This window comes from Euprymna scolopes, chromosome 10 (genome assembly GCF_053919585.1).
Source record: "Euprymna scolopes isolate OS-2025 chromosome 10, ASM5391958v1, whole genome shotgun sequence".
In the NCBI taxonomy this organism is placed as follows: Eukaryota; Metazoa; Mollusca; class Cephalopoda; order Sepiida; family Sepiolidae; genus Euprymna; species Euprymna scolopes.
Genome location: NC_136491.1, coordinates 73887753 through 73909117, shown reverse-complemented (window position 1 = coordinate 73909117; position 21365 = coordinate 73887753).

The following is a 21365-nucleotide window of genomic DNA, read 5'->3' as shown; positions in this document are numbered from 1 at the left end:
TCAACTTATTAAAGGAATCAAATTGTAAGATGGTTAGCATCATGAACTTCGGAATATAGACTTTTGTCATTCATTCATGATATATATATATATATATATATATATACATATATATATGTGTGTGTGTGTGTGTGTGTGTGTGTGTGTGTAAATGTATACATTGCAAAACAGTTACTCGTTTATGAAACAAATGTATTTCTTTTGAAATGTCTTGATTAGTTAATACCGACTGAATTAATCATTAATAGATAGTACAATAATACAATTAATAGAAATACCATTATATCCTCAGCTTCATTGAGACAGACGCTAAATTTAGTTATATTTAACGGAACTAAATAATAATTATATATCATATATACGCATCTGGACATATTTCATTTCATACATTTTTATTTTACAGGAAAATGCAATAAAATATCAATGTTTTGACCCCATAGACATGGCAGCGTTCTCCCTGGTTTTGTAACGTTATTTTGGACGAAGATAGTGTCGTGTAGTATTTCTAAGAAACACACTGACAAATAATATTAACTATTAATAAATGTTACGTCGTGGCGACGGAAGAAAACGTGCACGCATATTAAAATAGAAATAAATTAAATATTCAGAAATAGCAGAGTCACCAGTTAACAAGTACTAACATAGCATAAAAACATTTGCTAATGGAAAATCAAGGAAAACAAGATAAAATAACAAAACATTTATAAAACTATGAGTTTACAAACAGATAAAAGTAATCTTTAATCAGGAATGCTAATTTGTGAAACAGTTTATAAAACTCATGTTTTTAGTAGGAACTATTTTGTGAATAAGCAGACACGAGCGGTGGGTATGTCTCTCTCTCTCTCTCTCTATATATATATATATATATAGAGAGAGAGAGAGAGAGAGAGAGTAAGAGAGATAGATAGATAGATACATACATACATAGATATGTGTGTGTGAGATTGAGGTTGTATGTGTGCTTGTGTGAATATGCATGTGTGAGTAAGAGACAATGTGGGTATTAGAGAGTATGGTAGTGTGTGTGTCTGTTTACCTTGTTCTTGATAGTGCGTGCATATAAGTTCGCAATATGAGAAAAACTTGCATGTGAGTTCTTGGATTTTTTTTTTTCTCCGTTTCCTTCCGGCCAACGGAGTTGGCAGAGGTTGATCTTATGCAGTTGAGTCCTTTGGGTGTGGCGGGTAGAGAAATCTAGTTTTTTTCGACTAGGTCACGTTATTTATAAGTTTAGTTAATTGGACATATGTGTTAGAATTTGGGTTTAAAATGAGTTTCATTGGTTGGAGAATATTAAGGTCAAACGTTTTCTTCTTAGTTTTAGAAGTGGAGACGAAAGCTAATCCCATCGAATCAGAGTAAAAAGATGGTCGCTGTATAAGCTAGTCGCCTTTTGACATTCATGTGAATTGCATCTCCGTTTAAGTAACGATAGTATCAAATGTTCCTTTCAGACCCACTATGTAACTTTGCAGTCCAAACCACACCCAGCACGTACTCAGCTTATGGATAAGAATTTCTGAATTAAAAATTGTGAAAAAAAGGGCGAAAAGAAAATCTCGTTTTTTTTTTTATTTTAGTTTAAAACTATTACATGACCCCAGTTGTTTTTAGTGATGAGAACCCATTAGCAATATTTAAAGAAAACATTACAGTTCAAGTTAAAATCAATAAAACAGTTACGAAAACTTCTCTCAAACAATACAACTATGCGTCGTCATATCTAAAAATTAGAACTAGTGTTTAAAAAAATTGAGCCTCATGAATTGTCTCTAATTTGTAAATCATGGGGTTTTATTTCCATTAGATTCGTTGAAGGTGTTGTCGTTCTTCTGCTTCGACTTAGAACCCACGAAATGGAGAAGAACATGGTCGGAATTAAATTGACGTGGAAATTACTTTTCATATAACTTGTAGACGGACACAACATAAATAAATCGACACCTTTGTTATAAATGAGGAAAATTACAGCGAGACAGTTCTGATACACACACACACAAACACACACATACACAGAAATTCGGTATCTGTTGGTATATTAATACTGTAATAGTATATCGTGTATGACATACCCCTTCCAAGTCTGGTTTATTTTTTCATCTTCAGTCAGTAATTTGGTGATTTTCTTCCTTCTGCCCAAGCGTCGCTGTTTTAACGTTGGTTGGGTGATCAAGATAGAACGTCTAAAAAATGGCATCAGTCGGCTCTTACCTTGCTCGTAATGTGTCGCTAGTATCATCCAAGTGACGTCTTTTTTTTAATTAGTGTTAGTGTCGTTTATTTGTATGTTTTGGACCTGGGATGATATACTCTAGATCGCCAATTTTTTACAATTTTATTTAAGGTAACGTTTCTTTAGTAATTTAGTAATAGCATGCATTACTTTCTAAATGGCATCCTAATTTCGTTACATAAATTCTGTCATTTTAGTATTCCTACATTTATACAGAGAAACTGAAATGTTAGAAGCTGGTGCAGTCGAACCATCTTCGTACTTGTTCATCCTACTTTTTGCTTTTTACTTAATTATTCAACCTCTTTTTGTTGGTGTTTAAGCGTAACTTCCTTTTTACACAAGTCCCTTTGTGATGCTTTCATTTTCTGCTCACATTTTTAATTGTTGCTGCGTTATCTGTCAGCGTTGTCTCACATTATAAGCGTTATTTTTTTCGATCTCTTCCTTTGTTTGCTGTGTGCGATTGATTCAATAATTCTTTGGTTGTTTTTCATAAAAAAAACTTTATTTCTAAGAGAATTCGCAGTGCATGATTTCGTTTTGTGGCGTTCTCATACAGACATATTTTTGATTAACGATGTTGGCTGATAAATTCCAAACTTTTAGACTGCATATTAAGTAAATTTCCGGAAATTTTCGATTCGAAGCCTTTTACCTTTTTAATAGTCTCGTCCAAATTAACTGATAATTATAATTTATCCAGAAAATTAATTTTATTGCCAGTCACCGTGTGAGTTGACTTTAGTGTTTTCTGTAAGGACGGTTTCTTCCACGTATGCAGATTTATAATTGAAAGATCGAACCTAATTCCTTACAGTAATTTCACGATTTTAATAAATATCTTGACTTTTACAGGTTTGCGTAAATTTTCATCTGATTTTTTATTTGATTTTGTCAGTCTAATTATTTTTATAGCCATTTTCTTTTCTCTCTTTTTCAGAGGAATAATTTTTTGTCTATATTGAGAATGTGATTGGACATATGTTTTTTATCTTTTATCGGGGAGTAAAATTTCGATGTATACTTAAGTGTTGAGACATCCTGTTGAACAAAGATGACGGTGAAGAAGTAGTGCATTCTCGAAAAAAGTAATAGCTAGTACCAGAAATGGCGGCCAAGAATCAAATGCGGTCCGTGACGTAGTTAACGGCGGACTGATTGAATCCAAGGTTCGACAATTTTTATAGTAACTTTGGAAGATTTTCATTGGTTGGTTAGCACAGTCGATGGTTATAAAAACGATTGTCGAAATAATTGGTTCTCATACCCCCCCATCAGGAGTCAAAAATATTTCACACGCACCTTTTTTTGATTTAATGGAAAAATCATTTCGGATTCAATTTTGGTTTGACTTGAGAAAAAGAAAGAAAAATAAATAAATGAACAAATAAAAATAAACCAATAAAATAATTGTTTTTGTTTGGGGGATTTATCTGTATTCTCATTGGTCACAAAGAATTATTAATATATTGGTATAATGTGCGCAAAAAGAAGCCATTTTTTTTTAAATCATATTGAGTTTTTTTATACATATAAAAAACACTTTTCAAACATATATATATATAAATATACAAATAGAATCGTATTCAAATACATATAAACATATATGCACAAAAATTCACAAATAGACATTTTTTAACAAAAACTGGAAACATTATGTTAGATATTAGTTGGTTAATTTGGTTAGTAAGATAGAAATGGTCGCAGTTTAACGTCATGCCCGAGACAATTTACATTTTGGGGGAGGGGCGTGGTTTCGACTGTTCAAGCTTCTCTTTTTGGGTTTCGGAAAAGAGATTTATTCATAAAAAGATCCTAAAAAGTTCAGTTATAAAATGTTTAAATTTTATTATTTTTATAGGTTTAGTGAAAATGTCGGCTATATTATTCTCAGACGTCACATAAGTAAGAGTAATAGATTTTTTACTTATTTCATCCCTTATAAAATGATATATCAATATGCTTCGACCTTTGATGAATCATAGAATTATTTACTAATAAGATAATGCTCTGATTATCACAATGAATTACTATAGGTTTTTTACTTAAATCTGGTTTTAAAATACATTTTAGAAGGGTGTTCAGACAAATTCCCTCCTGCGCGGAATGGGTGAGGGCTACAAATTCTGCATCACAAGTAGAAAGAGCAACAATTTGTTGCTTTTAAGTTTTCCAAGAGATCATAGGTCCAATCTTTGACAGTCTAAATCAATATCCCGGTGTACTTTTTCTAGTTACTCCAATCTGAATCTGAAAATCCTTCTAAATGTAGAGGATATGTAGACTTTTTAAATATTAAAGATTGTTCCTTGGTTCGTTTAGATAACGTAGGATTTTTTTTTTGCCCGATTAAGGTTCTTAATAGTCGGTCTCGATAAGTTTTGAGATAGCTTTGTTACAGTGTAACATATGTCACGCCTAGTTGCGATCATCAAATAGATGAGGCTTCCTACCATTTCTTTGTATAATCAATCATCATGGATTTTGTTTCGCTCACTATATTTTTATTTATGTCTATTTCGACGGGTGTTGTCTGTAGTTTGCAATCTTGCATTTCGAACTTGAGCAGAATTTTTTCAATGTATCGTGATTGGTTCATTATTATAGTTTCATTTTCACAGGTAAATTTTATACCGAGGAACCATGACAGTCGTCCAAGATCGGCCATTTTAATTTTTTTATTTAATTTATTTTTAATATCTTTTAAAGTGTTGTCGCAGTTTGAGGCGAGTAATATATCGTCAGCCAAAAAAACAAAATCAACAATTTATTGCCTACATATTTGGTATACATGCACGCATTTACGGGACATTGCTTAAATTCCTGTTCTATTAAATAATTAGGGAGTGTTACATTTCAATTGTGAGCACTTTGTCTTAGTCCATATAACGATTTATTCAGTTTACACACGCAATTTTTATTTTCATTTTAAATCCTTTTGGAGGGTAAATGTAGATTTCACAGTCAATCGGAGCATTTAAATAAGCATTTTTTACATCCATTTTATGTATTTTAAATTGTATTGGGTAGGCAAGTTGTAATAAAATTCTAATTGTCTTTAAATTAGTTGTTGGTGAAAGGTTGCATAAAATTCCACTCCATAAATTTGTGAAAAACCTTTTGCAATAAATCTCGCTTTAAAGTTCCACTGCCAGAAGCTGTGATCTTTTTTGAAAAATCCCAGGGTGAAGGAATTATATTTTTACTTGTTGGTTTTGCCACTATTTCGTATGTGTTATTTTCAGATAAAGCTTTCAATTCGGATATCATAGCTTGTTTCCATTCTTGGTGATTTTCTGAATTAATCGCCTCCTTATAACTTCCCGGTGCGTTTTTCAACGAGTAACATTAATCCACTGCGTAGTCTTGTATTTTTCAATTTTGAAGAAGCCTGGTCTTTTTCGCTCCCTTATAGGGTATCGACGTGTCTGATTAATATTTTCGTCAGTAGTTCTACTGTAATTGTCGTCGTTATTAATATTTTCATTGTGATTGATTAAGATGCTAGGTAATATTTTGTTACGTTTTTCATCCACTGGATCGCCATTTTTAAAATTTAAAGTAGCATTGTATTTTACACATCTAACCCTTTTATGGCATTTGCCGCTGGAAAGCAGATTAAATATGCTGGACTATTTTTATCGTAAACTACGAAAACACCTTTTTCGCTTTTAGTATTTAGTTTACTAGTATTTTCTATAAATGCAAAACGCTCTGAACCCAATATATGTATTCGATTCATTTTGGGTTTTACACTACAAAACGCTTCATACGGTGTTTTGCCTAGTCTTTTATTGAACGATTTATTTCTGATATATGCTGTTGCCATTAAAGCGTATGTCCATAAACTATGCTCTAATTTCGATTCGACAAGTAGACATCTTGTCATCTCAAAATAGGTTCGTCATACCTTTTCAGCAGTGCCATTTTGGAAGGGGGAATACGGCGCAGATTTCTCGTGTTTAATACGGTGGTTAATTAATAGAAGTTCAAATTCTTTACTAGTAAATTCAGTCCCATTGTCTGAGCGAATACATTTTACCGAGCCGTACGGGTCAGTATCAGCTAACTGTTTCTTAGTGGCGAGGATAGTGTCGGATTTTCCTGACTATGCTACGCCAAATTCCTTTACATTTTTAGCGTCTCTTCTAACGCTTATAACTATTTGGTACTCCTTCGTAAGTTTCTGTAGAGTGAGAGGTGTTTCGCTTTCGAGGTTCGCTAGTACTTATTGCCTAATTTCAGCATTTCGAGCGACAATGAGATATTCAAAGTCATTTGCCCACAATACTGTTAGTGTAAAGTCGTTACAGTGTTTTTTTCGACTGACAGGAACACTACATAATCTTCTTCATAGGCTGAGCCAAATTAAAACATTTAACCTTTTGTGGAATAATGACGTATTAGGACGGGAATGTTCTGATCATAAGTTTACGGTTTTCGCGAACTTCAGATCCGTATACCGCAGTTCTTGATTTTAGTAAAAGCAATCGGACATTTTTCACTTCAAGCTAATCTTCGTAATCGACGTTGGAAAAGTCGTCACACCTGAGGAAAGCGTCGAATATATGCTTTCATCCGGAACATCTCCATGGTGTCCCATATCATGTTTTGCGAAAAATTTGTGTCGGTTATATATTTATTCGTCAAACTTTGGAGAAATAATTCCTGATTTATTGTAGACGTTTGGAACTGTTAATTTTAAGTTCTTGTGGAATCAAACTTTCTTTTATTTTCTGTTGTTGTAGGTTCTTTTGTTTGTGTGGTTCCTGATGCAGCAGTTGTTAGAGCGTCTAAACGATAATGGCCTTGAAGTCATTCATCTCGAAGATTTTTTTTTAAGAAAGATACACTATCCTGAGGAAATTTTTCTAATAAACTCCGTCATATTACTAATTTCATTTTAATATTGTACGTGTAACAAATTTTACGCTATTTTCTCCGAGAGTAAAAATGGTATTTGATTAAAGAAAACAACGCTAAACGATTTAGTCTATTAGTTTTAATGGGAAAGGTATTTTTAATACAGTTTTGAGAACTTTTTCTCGGTGTTCGACGTAAACGATTTTTATTCTTTTCACCCCATCAGTTGAAAGATGTCTATCAGTATTTTCTTAGTGACAATGAAAGATTGTCTTGTTCGTTAAAAATGCCACTTCGTCATCAGATAGTTTCAGTGCGTAATTATTGTTATAAGTTTATCCTTTGACTTTTTTGTTCGAAAAACGGCTTCTGTTGTTGGTAGTCATTTTCGGAATTGAATATCTTCGTTGCCAGATATGTTTAGGTAATGCACCGGGAGAAAGCTTCACATAGCTTCCGACAGTGATTTATTCCACAATACATTGTAGTTCACATTGCACTGTAGAGAACCTACCGTTGATTTCATGAAATTATTATCATATTATCATGGATTGAATAAAGGTTTAAAATGCAAAAATCAAATATTATGCTTCAATTGTGTTCTAAAAACAAACATCCATTTTCATAAAAATCAGCCCAGCCGTTTTTTATTTTATAGGTATACAATACACACACACACACACATACAGATACACACACACACACACACAGTTTTATATTTTTTATATAATAGTAGAGATTTGCCGACATTTCTCTTTTATTTAAATTTGGAAAATTTTTCTTTTTAAGCTTACCTAGAAAAATTATGCAAAGTTTCATTTTATATTGTTTATAGTGTAGTTATCCTCTATAGATTTCAGTTTTAGTGATAGTTTAAAAGCAATAAATATTCATCGTTTTATAATTTGTGTCAACAATGAAAAATTAAGTTTTTTTTTTTTTTTAAGAACAGTATTGGGAATCAAACTTACCGATTCTGCTATCGATTTCGATATTACTAAAAGTTTCTTTTTTTTTCAATTCACGATGCCGCTTCCGATAAATCGTCCGTAACATTTGCGGATAGAGATGGGAAAACCTATTTACAAAGTATAGTTCTCATGTGATATTGAGCTAGATTAATTCACTTCCCTATTCCCGGTATAAGCAACGTGCATAGTATTTTTACCTGAACGTTTTTATACTTAGAGTTATATAGGCGATACACATGTACTCTATCCATCATATATGATGAGACGCATTCTACACTTGTGTACTTAAATAGCTAAGCGTCATTTATTTAGTAGCACATCGAATCTCGCATATTTGAAATTATAAGAGTATGGTGAGATTTCCGAGAAACGCTACCTTAGACGTAACTTAACGTGTTTCCTAGAAAGTATATCCCATACTTCGTAATGATAAGCTGATTTGTTAAGAAGTTTATATTATTGGCATTTACGTACAGTCAAAGGTTAAGTGAACATTTTCTTACATAATATAACTCTATAGTTGATTCTATTCTCCATTAAATATTTTGTATATCGCTTATTTTTGTAATATGTGAGTATGAATTAGAGGGTATTTTTATCTGAATAGTAAGATTAAGTAAACCACATTGCTCACTATTACATCTTAAATATATAATCCACAAGTCAGTTAGGAGTAAATCCTATGAAAATATATATGAAGCATTAATATACAAAGAGCTACGAACGCCATTTCTTTGGTTACGAAGCTATCACTAAAACAATGTTGCTTTTCAACGCACTACCACAGCTTAAAATCACATTTTACATATTGTGATGTCGACATATTTTCGGTGGATTTCTATAAAAGTTAACTTTTAGTTTAAGTAGAATTTGATGTTCTGTTTAATTTCTCACTCTAAAGAAATAGGATCTGTCGCATTTACCGTTCAAATGATTCATATATAAACACATACATATACACAACTTATATATATATATATATATATATATATATATATATATCGATAAGAATTTTATTTTAGAAATAAAAGTAGTCAATATGCGACACAAAAAAACGAAAATACATTAGTTAACATCAAAACAAAAGACATTTTCTGTGTGTATTCACGTGAAAAATTGTTAGTCAGCATTCAACGTAAATATATTCCGAATTTCATTTATTTATTTTTATGTACAGACACACCATTTGAATTAACATTTATTCACGGAAAGAAAATATTGAGATTATTTTTATGTATAAAAGTTGACAAAAATAATGCAATGAAATCTTTTTACGCCACGAAACATAAATTAAAATGTATGAACCAAAAATATTCAAGTATAATTTTATACGAAAAAAAAACATTAAATATAAATTATGGTAATAATAATTATTTATATTCAATGTATGTTGGTCAACAAATAAATTATGTTATACTAGCAGGGCCACCCGGCGTTACCTAGGTGAACAAATATTGAAAATAAATGTTTAATAGTGTGTTACACTTGTATATTAACACTTTTATATTTCCCCACTTTCCCTAGTTATCTCCCTTTCCTTTCCCCTAATCATTCTTATCTTCCCAATTCTCTCTTTTTCCTCAACACAATACAAGCTGAACAGAACACGATGGCATTCGTGATCCTAGATAATTTCGTTCACTCGATGATACTGAGAAGAAATGTTGTCCAAATAGATTTAATTATTACTGTTTTGAATATCTACACTTATTGTTGCCAGACAATTCTAAGTAGAAAAAGTTTCGATCTTCCTGTCCCTTATTTATGAAATATAAGAAAATAAAGTTAATAATGTTATTTATCACAAACAGCTCAAAGTCGAAACAATTTTCTGTTACATGTCCGCCACATTTATCATATATAAGGCTGTAATGTGAGTAAGGAGGCCTTCACAACACTGACCAAAATATGAAAGAAAATGGCGTTGTTAATGATAATTTATTGTTCCCAGATAACGCCGAGTAGAAGAAAAAAGAAAATCTAGGCTAAATGTTTTGATTTATTTTATATAAGACAGAGAGTTGAAAAAATCTGAAAATGTTCTGATAGAAAAGAAAGGTTGCTTTTTTTTATTTTTGCATTATTTGAACTATTATTTTCATCTTGGTTGTTTTTGTTTTTTTTCAGAAACCTTTCGGCCGATGTTAGCTCCGACCATCTTCAGGTGTATTTACACGGGATGTTCTTATTGAATAATGAAAAATGTTTACTTTTACAACAACCATGGCCGTTAAAAGTTCAACAAGGAAATAGCATCAATCTATTTCTCTTGTTATCTTTTTTGTTAAATAAATTCTGGTCCAGATGGCCGGAGTTACCATCGGCTGGAACGTTGTGAAAAAACAACAAAGATGAGAATAGATGTCCAAATCATACAGAAAATAGTTATCAATCCACACCCCAAAATATACATTCATTATATCGAAGAGAAAGGCTTTTTCACAATAAGGAGGAAATGAATAATCATGTTTGTTTCGGCTAGCGTAATTTTCATTTTACGTTCGTGTAAATGGAATGAAATTATAAAATCCAATATATAAAAGGTTATATGTCTGTCTGTCTCCATATTTTGAACTATCTCTACCGAAACTAAAAATCGCAGAGCGGCGCCAAGAGTCTCGAATGATTGGATTTTTTATGGACCGTTCTATTATTGGTTTTTAGCCGGTTAGTTTTTAAAGGGTCAAAAAGCGGTCAAAGTTTAAAACGTTATACACTTTGTACATTCATCTTGGTTTATTTTTAATCAGTTTATATGCGTGTCACGTTGATAGTGCTAACGCCACCAGCTTTGAATGCTACAATTTTGCTTTCGGTTTTAATTATAGTTGATGGAACCCAAATACTTTATTTTACATTAGAAATCATGATTATAATAATATATGCGAAATCTGGACAAATTAAATTATCATGTTTAAGCGTATTTTACAACCGGCCAAAGCCGGGCGTCCCCCTCCGCTAATGTGTCTGTATTTTCTTCCGTTTTGTTTATGAGTGATTGTGTGTACAAACTGTATATTCGTCTTTGGTGAACAGTGGATGTGTGTTCTTTTTTGAGTTTACAGAAGTTTGTGTTTACCTCTCGTTCTTCGTCAAGTGCATTCGCTCTTCTCCCCTTGGATTAAAAGGGATTGTGATATACGCACTGTTTTTTGAAAGAAAAAGACAACAGAAAGGAAATTGATATATTTGGATTTCAGTGACATGCACACACTTTGAGGACTGAATATTTCTTGTGCTGTAACACATTACGCAATAAAGTTCTTGGCTTGACATATAGCTGACCCCACTAATAGAAAATGTATAATGTTTAATGAGTACTAATTTTCAAATGCTACATTGTGAGTTCAATCAGGTTATTGGTTTTAAATCATTGTTATTTTAGAAAAGCTACTGCTGCAAGTTTTCAAAACAATGAAAACATTTGAGCTTTATGTGTTTATAAAACATTGTTTTTCAATCACCATATTCGTTTTACATTTCCGTTTTATATGTGGACATGTGTTGGACGGAGCTTAGAAATCTACTTCCAAAGAAACGTTTTGCACCTTTCTGGTGGGAATAGTACTGTTCGAGCAAAAAGAATGGTTTGATAAATGTTATTTTCACACTATTTATCAAAAACAATTGTATTTTGAATTTCAACGTGGTCTTATAGGCACGAATGATGCTGAATGCATGGGTCATCTAATATGTGAGTTGTCAAGAAAACATAAAAAAATCCACTAACTCGTTCTGGCTGATCATAAATTAAAAAAGATAAAGAAAGGTTTAAGACGTTACCATTTTGCATACACATTTGTCAATAAGAAAGCTGTGTTCAAAGTGAGTGCTATACTTAATCACAGTTGAACAAAGATAACAACATGTCGGCAATTTAAAGCGTTGTTTACAACCATTTCAATGCAACATAAAGGTAGTTTTGTAGCAATGTGTCATACATCTACCAGTTAACAGTTAAAGTCGATGAACGACACACACGCCAGAATCATAAATTATTGTTTTGCGTAATATATTACCAAAAATGACCGCAAATGAAGAAAAACATCCTCTTTTGCAAAGTCACAAGTTTATCGCAACAATAACAAAATGACATAAAGTTCACTTTGAATTGCGTCCAAACCCACTTTATTTTCCACATCTGTCCCCAGCGACTACCATATGTTTGTTCAAAAGAGTGCTCCAGTGAAAGAGATTTAGCTTTAATAATCAGGTAATATCGGAAATTGAGACTTATTTTAATGTCAAAGCCAACACGTTCTACAGAAAAAGAGGCATCAAATTATAAGAGAAGCTTTGATATTATCAAACTGCTATAGCAACGTAATAAATTTTTTAATAAAGCCGAATTTTGCGTAAAATGTGTGGTCTTACGTGTTAGACTCTGGGCTTATTGAGAGACAAGTTAATTGATTAAAATAACCTGCTAATTTCAGCTTTTGTCCAATTAATAGTTAATACTACAGACAACATCCATTGCTGCTGATAATTCGAACAACAGAATCGGTGAACAATATATAAACATATGCCAATGCTTTTTCATGCATTGAACGCTATCTCAGTTATAAATAAAGCATTGATTTAGTATAAAATGTTATATTCAAATAATGAAGTTGAACTTTGAAAATAATAAATATTATGGTTCAATTAGTTATTTTAGTACGAAAAGTATGTTGAAAACTTTTGTTTGTTTGTTTGTTTGTATTTCCATATATAATATTTTATTGCAGAAATTCCCCTCTGGAACAAAGTACCGTATATTTGCAACATGAGATGCCACATATAAATTTAATGTGTCTGGACTATTAACCACTATCTTATGTGACTTAAGAACGACATGTTAGACACATTTAATCGTTATAATGAAATTCTGCATTTCATCCTAGGAGTAACACCATCACAATCGCAGCATCTTTAGAGGAAGTAGTTCCTATTTCTCCCTAAATATGAGGTCCTCCTACCGCTCCCAGTCCAGACCGGGATAAAATATACACATTCCGCAGATATTGTGCTTGCACCATTCGTAACTGGATCATAAACTCATAGACATATAATCTTTCCATTTTCCCCATTAAAAATAATAAATTTTTCTTCTCTAATCTCGCCCATTCTTATTGGATGAGAGCTTACAATTCGGAATCTACCTCTTAATAGATAACCGAACGCTCCCAAATCTTTCAAATATGGCTGCACTATCTACAAGACGCAATCGTCTTAAGAAAAATAAATCAAATACAAACATTATAAACAGAAAATTAAATACTGATAACCTGAGACTTTCCTATGCAGACATTAACAACACGTTACTACCCCCCCCCCCAATAAAAATAATCCATGAAAAAATATGTACGGGTACCATTGTTTATTTTTTCGATTTCGAAGCGTTTTAGCGAACCTTACACAATGGTTTTTATTTTCTCTATTTTGTTTTTTTAAGCGGGGCGTTTATTTTTTAATCTTTTCTATACTTTTTTACATTTATTTCTAATGTGGGCGATTAAAATTACTTATATATTTTCCTACGATTAGCTGAATTTCAATCGCGTTACTTATCTTGTCCGCACAGTTTTTCGACTGTGATAGAGAGATAGAGGTAGTGAGTGATGGAAGAGAGAGAGAGAGAGAGTTGGCGAGAATATATACAGAGAGAGAGAGAAAGAAGATAAAAACTGGTGTAGATATTGTTCGCCGTGATTTTTTTTTCTTCGCCATAAAAATAAATGTAAAAGGCGAGCGAGATAGAGAGTGGGAGAGAGTAAGGAAGAATACATACACACAGAGAGGGAGGGAGAGAGGAAAGAGAGAAAATAAAAACTAGTGTAGATATTGTTTGCCGTGTAATGTTTCTTATGCTGTAGAAAAAAATAAGCATTTCACGACGTCACACATTATATACAATAGTTTTTTTTATTCTCTCACGCTCTCTCTCTCTCTCTCTCTCTATATATATATATATATATATATATATATATATATATATATATATATATATATATATATATATATATTGTTTGTTTTACCAAGCGGTTCGCTACGATAAATTGCTATCAATAAAAAAAAGACAATCTTCTCCCTACTTTACATTTACACAAACCGAGCCGCAGCAATGCGTGGCTGAGTACGGCTAGTTTTTTAAATAAATAAAAAGCATTCTGTACAAACGACATTGTACATTAAGATTTTTAAGTTTGTAAGATTTTTAAAGTTTCACAATAATCAAATTTATTTTAAAAGTAAAATATAAAACCTAACGCTAGTGTAAATTCTAAGATTATTAACGTTTGGATAATTTTGTTCATGCGGACTCTTAGTAAATTAACGTCTCATATCATACTTTGTTTAGGCGATTATGTACGAACACTGAAACATTTTTATAATGAAAAAAATAACAACTATTTTTTAAGTAAGTCATAGAAGTAAAAGAAGTTGGGGGCGACAAGCTGTTGCCACCGGAACTAAGGTTTAGTAGTAGTGGTTATTGTATGTTTTTGTTTTATGTTATGTTTGTTTATTTTATGACATCTTAAAAATATGCACACACATTTATCTCCCTCAGCCCAAGATATAAGCTCTTAAAGGTTACCCAGATGGACAATTAGACAAAAAATGGTGATAAGTTAACTTTTAATTAATTAATATGAAAAACTCTAATTGCTGAAATAATTATCTTCGTCTTTCTAAACACATAATCAACAGTTGTATGAGAGAGCGGAGATCGAAAATATTTCCATTTGTGCCCCCACGACGTAGACACCCTCGACAAACCCGACAAGCAGCTAAATCCCACCCCCACACAGTAGAGATCCCTAGATGTAAAAGATATTTCTACTCCAGTAGTTTCTTCCCTAGAACCGCTAGACTGGAATTCCATTCCAGGACCCTGCTTCCCTAACTGTACTGACATGCAGAAGTTCAAGTGTAACGTTAACCGACATCTTGCTGCCCAAATCCCAACATAATGCCCCAGTAGTTGCTGCCCCTGATAGTAACCCCTTACACCAAAGTGTGCCTTGTTTGTGGTGAAAATGTAATTTAAAAAATTTGCATGGATACTTGTCAGTAATATAGAGGCGTTCAAGATGGATATTGCGTATGCTCACGATTAATCAAAAATACTATACCTAAAATTCAAAGATTTTTTATACCATTTTAATGCAACACACGTTAGGTGTGCAACCGTTTTAATGATACACACGGAAGCATGCCATATTTGACAATTGATGAAAGATACATCCACCAATCAGATCTTACATACAAACTTCAACAGGCAAGGTTTTGTCTCTGGGCAAGACATTTTGTTCAATTACACAAGGGAACACTCAATATGTTGCATTTAAAGAAAGACTTGTTTTTAGTCAATTGAAGTGTGCTGAGTTCAAATCTGAAGTTAGTTTTATTGTGCAAGCTACAGATTTTATACAATCTTTGATTTTTATTAAAAAAGAAAAAAAACGAGCATTATTATAGGATATTGCAATGTCAGCCACAAAACAGTATATTTAACAAGGCAAAAGAAACAGAATAATAAAATGTGATTTTAGATTAAAATACACCATTGTTAGAAGGGCCATATGTTTTTCTGGAAAAGTTTCTCAGAAAACAGTATTTATCGCAACCTGAGATAAGCGTCATTCACAACGTTCTTCAGATAAGAGTCAATCACATCTAATAACGCTTATCACTTTCTGTCTGAACAGTATTTTAGTCAGGCAGGAATTTGCGTTTGTAACTTTTGCATTTGTACACTTCATCTGGTCAATCTCGTTTAATACTCCAGCAGTAGTCGGCCATCATACTTTTGTCCCAGCGACCTTGGTAGCGTTCTTCCATGATCTTTAGGTCTTGGTGGAACCGCTCTTCTTGTTCGTCACTCACAGCCCCAGGTTTTCAGGGAACTCGTCAAGATGGCTGTTCAAAAAATGAAGCTTGATGCTCATGTTGCACATGAGAGCACGAAAAGCGAGGAGCATTCTGTTCACAAGTTCATTGTAGTTCTCTGCCTTGTTGTTTCCAAGGAAGTTTTGAACGACTGCCACAAAAGATAACCATGCTGCCTTCTCCAAGGCGGTCATCTTGGCAACAAACTGATCACGAATGAGAGTTCGAATCTGTGGGCCATCAAACACACCTGCTTTGATCTTCTCGAACGACAGCCCTGGTATAGCTGTGATGATGTGTTGGAAACATTCACCTTCTGTATCCAGTGCCTTGACAAATTGTTTCATCAAACCTAATTTGATGTGCAGCGGAGGAAAGATGATCCTATCTCTGTTAACAATTGGGCCATGTGTGATATTTGGCATGCCTGCTTCAAGGGTTTCACGGACAGACCAGTCCTTCTGGACCCAGTGTCTGTCTCGTGCTCGACTGTCCCACATGCAGAGGTAACATGGAAACTTGGTGAAACCTTTCTGCTGACCAAGAAGGAAGTTTACCATTTTCAAGTCTACACAAATGATCCAGTAGTGCTCACAATATTTTAAGAAGTCCATGACCATTCTGATGTCATCATAGTCTTCCTGAAGATGAACTGAATGACCGACAGGCACTGCCCAGTAAACATTATCATTATGCAAAAGAACAAACCTGAGACTGCACTTAGAACTGTCTAAAAAGAGCCGCCATTCAGTTGGATCATAGTGCGGAACACCCAGTTCTTTGAGAAGACCTGGGATATCATGGCAGTAAACAAACCGTCTGTCTTCTGAAAAGAAGGTCACAAAAAGCTGGTCACGCTTTCTGTAATATGATACTTTAACAGTGTGATCAACAAGATTTTTGCCTTGTAATCTTGATGCCAAAAGCTCAGCTGCTTTCTTTGAAAGACCTAAATCCCGAACTAAGTCATTCAGTTCAGTCTGGTGAAGAGGCTTGGGGACTGGGGAAGATTCAGTCTCTGAAGAACATTCCTCGGGTTGTTCCCACTCAGTTTCTGGTAATTCATTGTCACAACTGTTTTCCTCGTCCGTGTCATGTCCAATGTCTTTATCGTTTAATGGAGGCAAACCTTTGAAAACTGGAACAGGAACTTCTTCAGAGTGCGGAGCAGGCCGAATAGCTGAGGAAATGTTCGGATATAAGATCTTATGTCTGTTTTTCTTGCCCACACCCGCTGTGTTTACCATGCAGAAGTAGCAATCAGTTACATGGTTGGTGGGTTCTCGCCAAATCATTGGAACTCCAAAAGGCAGACCATTGCGTTTTCCTTTGGCCCAGCTTCGGAGCATTTCCTCACAATTGTGGCACACAACATGAGGAGCCCATTGCTTGTCTTGGTCACCAAGATGAACTTCAAAATAAGCCTTGCAGGCTCGCTTCACAAACAAGGATATGTTACGTCTCTGATGATGGAGTGTGTAGCAACCACAGATGTAACAGAAGGCATCAGGCTTGTTTCTACAGTGATGTCTCGATGAGGAAACCATGTTTGATCTGGAAAAAAGAAGACAGATAAAAATATTAGAATCTATCTATCTATATAATCTCAAAATGCTTAGATTTGGGTTACGTAAGTTCATATTTAGACTATTTCATCTATCTCAAATTGCATGAAAACTAGAGCTTATGGAGAAAAACTAATTTCAGATTTGAAATCAGCGCCTAAAAATCCTGCAGAATCAGTTAAAAAATCAAATGCAAGAGAAAGTTTAAAAAAGTAGTGTTCCTCAGTGTTATTATCTAAACTATTAAGAATAGTGTCTAATAATTATAGTATTTTATTATGGCAATTTGTTATATAAATGATAACTAAATGCGTGTGAAAATAACCTTCAATTTATTTTAGTTTAGAGATTTGAGGCCACTATGCAAGAAGGCTCTGGCAATTTTAATTTAGATGCGATTATTTAAGAATTTAGAAATGCATTTGAATAAGATCTACTAAAACATCAAATGTAAGGTTTTGGTAGACGGATAATGTCAATTAAGTTTAATCATAAGATTATGTAAATTTTTGGCAAAAAGGGGCTCTTACAAACCGGACTAAAAGTTAAGCTTAGTTTTTTTGTCGGTTTGTTTTTGGTTTTTGTTTTTCGTATTATTTACACACAATTCTAAAAAAATTAAAAATTTTGCCTATTTGTTTGGAACTATATCAATGACACAAATACAAGTTTTTTTTATTTTTTTTATTTTTTTTGCATATAGATCCAGTATTCAACAGGTGATAGTCAACCAAAAGTTTAAACTATTATGCAATTATAAATTTTATTAACTTTTTCATTTAGATTTATGAAAGGAAATACAAAAGGAAACCATTTTTGATCCTATACAGTTCTGCAAAATCACTTCTGTCTCTAAACAAGCAAGCTGTATAACTGCCATTGTTAGGAAAGCAAGTAATTATTACAATGTTTTGTTACATGTATAACTGCCATTGTTACATGTGGAAAACCAAATAATCAAAACGAACTCATTTACTCTTCCCCTCTAGTGGCTTTGGTTGTATTTTATCGGAGGATTTATTAAGGAATGTTTTTCATTTGTTTTGCATTTAATCTGACGATAAGTTATGAAAGGCTTAGATATCATTTCAATGTACAAAAGAAACAGTTTACTTTGTTGAATGGTTTTACTAAGATTCTTTTATTTTGCTCGCATGCGATAAAACTTTTCTTTAAAACTGTCTCAGACTATCGAAATAAACATTTGGAAAATCCTTATCACGTTTAAAATTACTATTTAAGAAAATACGACACGGCAAACCAGAAGAGTAACAGATTTAAAGTCAGCAGCAAACGTTCTTTTATCAGATTCAGTTACTTAAATTAAATATATAAATCGCTTACTCCTGGTTTGAAAGTCTTTACTACTTTTTATTTAATAATTTATTTCTTAACAAAGTCTATTCCATGTCTTCTTTAATAATCTTGTATAGCTTACAGACAGTGCTCAAATAACGTTGTATGCTCAGTCTGTCAAGTCCAAGTTAGCTGAGCAGCGACTTGGTTCCCATCAGTTCTGGCAAATAGCAAAACGAATCCTCAACATAAGTGTGTACTCTATCCCAATTATCATCAATGGACCAGAGGTAATCTCGTCAGCATCAGACAAAGCCAAACTCTTTGACAAAAACTTTACGACCAAGGCCACCAACTCCCAGTATTTCCTCGTATATCAGAAAACATGCTATGTGACATGCAAATATATGTACGTAATGTTGCCAAGCTAATCAAAAACCTTGATTCCAGTAAAGCAACTGGACCTGACGGCATTCCAATTATAGTGCTCAAAAGGCTTCAACCGGAACTAGCCCTCATACTTACAAAGTTATATAAGCGTTGTTTTAAGGAGAAATGCTTCCCAACACCTTGGAAAATCATGCCCTGTATTTAAGAATTCGGGTGATCGCTCATCTCCCTCTCAGTACAGAACAATAAGTAGCCTGTGCATCATTGCTGGAATCTGTACTGAATAAAGTAGTCAAACATCTCAGCAAAAATAACCTTCTTGGTGATATACAATATGGTTTCCGTTCTGCTAGATCTACAGAAGACGTGCTTACAGTTATATCTCATAGGATTAGCGAATCCCTCGACGGAGGCTTCCTTTCTTGCTCTTGACATATCAAAAGCTTTTGGTAGAGTATAGCATAAAGGTCTACTTCACAAGATCTCCAGTTATGGAATAGCTGGAAATGTCTTCTCAACTATTAAATCATTTCTCTCTGATAAGTTCTTAAGAGTAGTGGTTTATGGGCAGAAATACGAAGTTCGCAGTATTAATGCTGGAGTCCCTCGGAAGTCCACCCTGGGTCCAACTCTCTTCCTGATCTACATGAATGATCTTCCAAATCACATCTTTAGATCATTCGTAGACATTTATGCTGACGACACTGCAATCTATGGTAGCACTTCGAAGACCGTAAACGGCCAAGTTCTCTCTGACTCTCTCTCCTCTGATCTTGAGCACGTGGTACAATGGGAAAAGGTAGCTGGTTACTTTTAATGCATCTAAAACCAAGCTTCTATCTTAATCTCATCAACGGTCTGTTGCCCAGCTGCCATCAATCGAAATGAATGGCTCTCGTCTTGGAGAGGCCTCATGTTTTGACAAGTTTCTGGGTTTGACCTTTACTCTCGATCTGAAATGGAACACGTATATCAAATCCATTGCCAAATTTGTTGGAAAAATTTTGGGGTCCTTCTAGCGCTCCAGTAGATATCTCCCTCTTGATGCAATTCTCTACCTATATAAAACCCAGGTTCGGCCAACGATTGAGTACTGTTGCCACATCTAGGCAGGGGCTGCTAGAAGCAGCATATCCTGTCTTGACAGAATTCAAAATAGACTTCGTAACTTAGTGGGGATGCCCTTTTCTCTTTCCTGCAACCTCTTTCCAAAAGAAGAGTCGTTGCGAGCTTGTCCCTGCTTTATCGTTATTTTCATGGCAGGTGCTCATCGTAACTTCAACCTATGGTCCCCCCTCATCAGACTTTCACGAAAAACACTCGTCTAGCCAAAACCACTATCAATAATTTCCCACATTTTTATCTGTGCCTACACCTAAACGTAGATTCCATTAACATTCTTTCTTAGTACTGCACGCCTGTGGAATTCTATTCGGTTTGTCTGCTTTCCAGCTGACTACAATTTGATTGTCTTCAAGTCCAACGTGAACAAGTTCCTGTTGAACCGTCCCCCTAAGTAATCCAAGCTATAAAATTTCCATCAATGTTTACTACGCTAAAATCACAATGACTAATGTATACCCATTAATCCTTATCCTCGAGTGGCCTCTGGGCCTTGATAAATAGGACTTTCATGTAAAAAAAAAATATTATTTTAAAAAATATATTTATAATATGAGAATGAAGGTTGTTAACTATTCTATTCTTTCACTTAATTTAATAAACAAAAATTAAAAATGCATGAAACTGAACCTCTCGCTGAGTTTTGTATTACGGAGGAAGTTTAATATCAGAAACGGAATGGTTTTTGGTCGAGGAGTATTATACTTTTACTAAAGTTTCTTTTTTCGTAAAGGCCGGCGATACTTAACTTTTTTTTTCAATTAAAAAAGGTTTGCAATGAATAAATTTTATTGAGACTATTTACCCCTCCTTATAAAAAAATATAAACTAAAATCTTAAAATATAAAACATGTAAAAAAACACATTCAAACTGTCTGAACAAATTTCGGTTCAAATTCTGTATAAGCATGAGTAATTATGGAAGAACACTGCTTCATTTTTTTTTGTATTTAATCCGACAGAAAATTGGTAAAAGTTTACAATGGTTGTTGCAGAAGTAATGCATCCTATTTTCTAACTCAGAAAAGAAACTTAGAG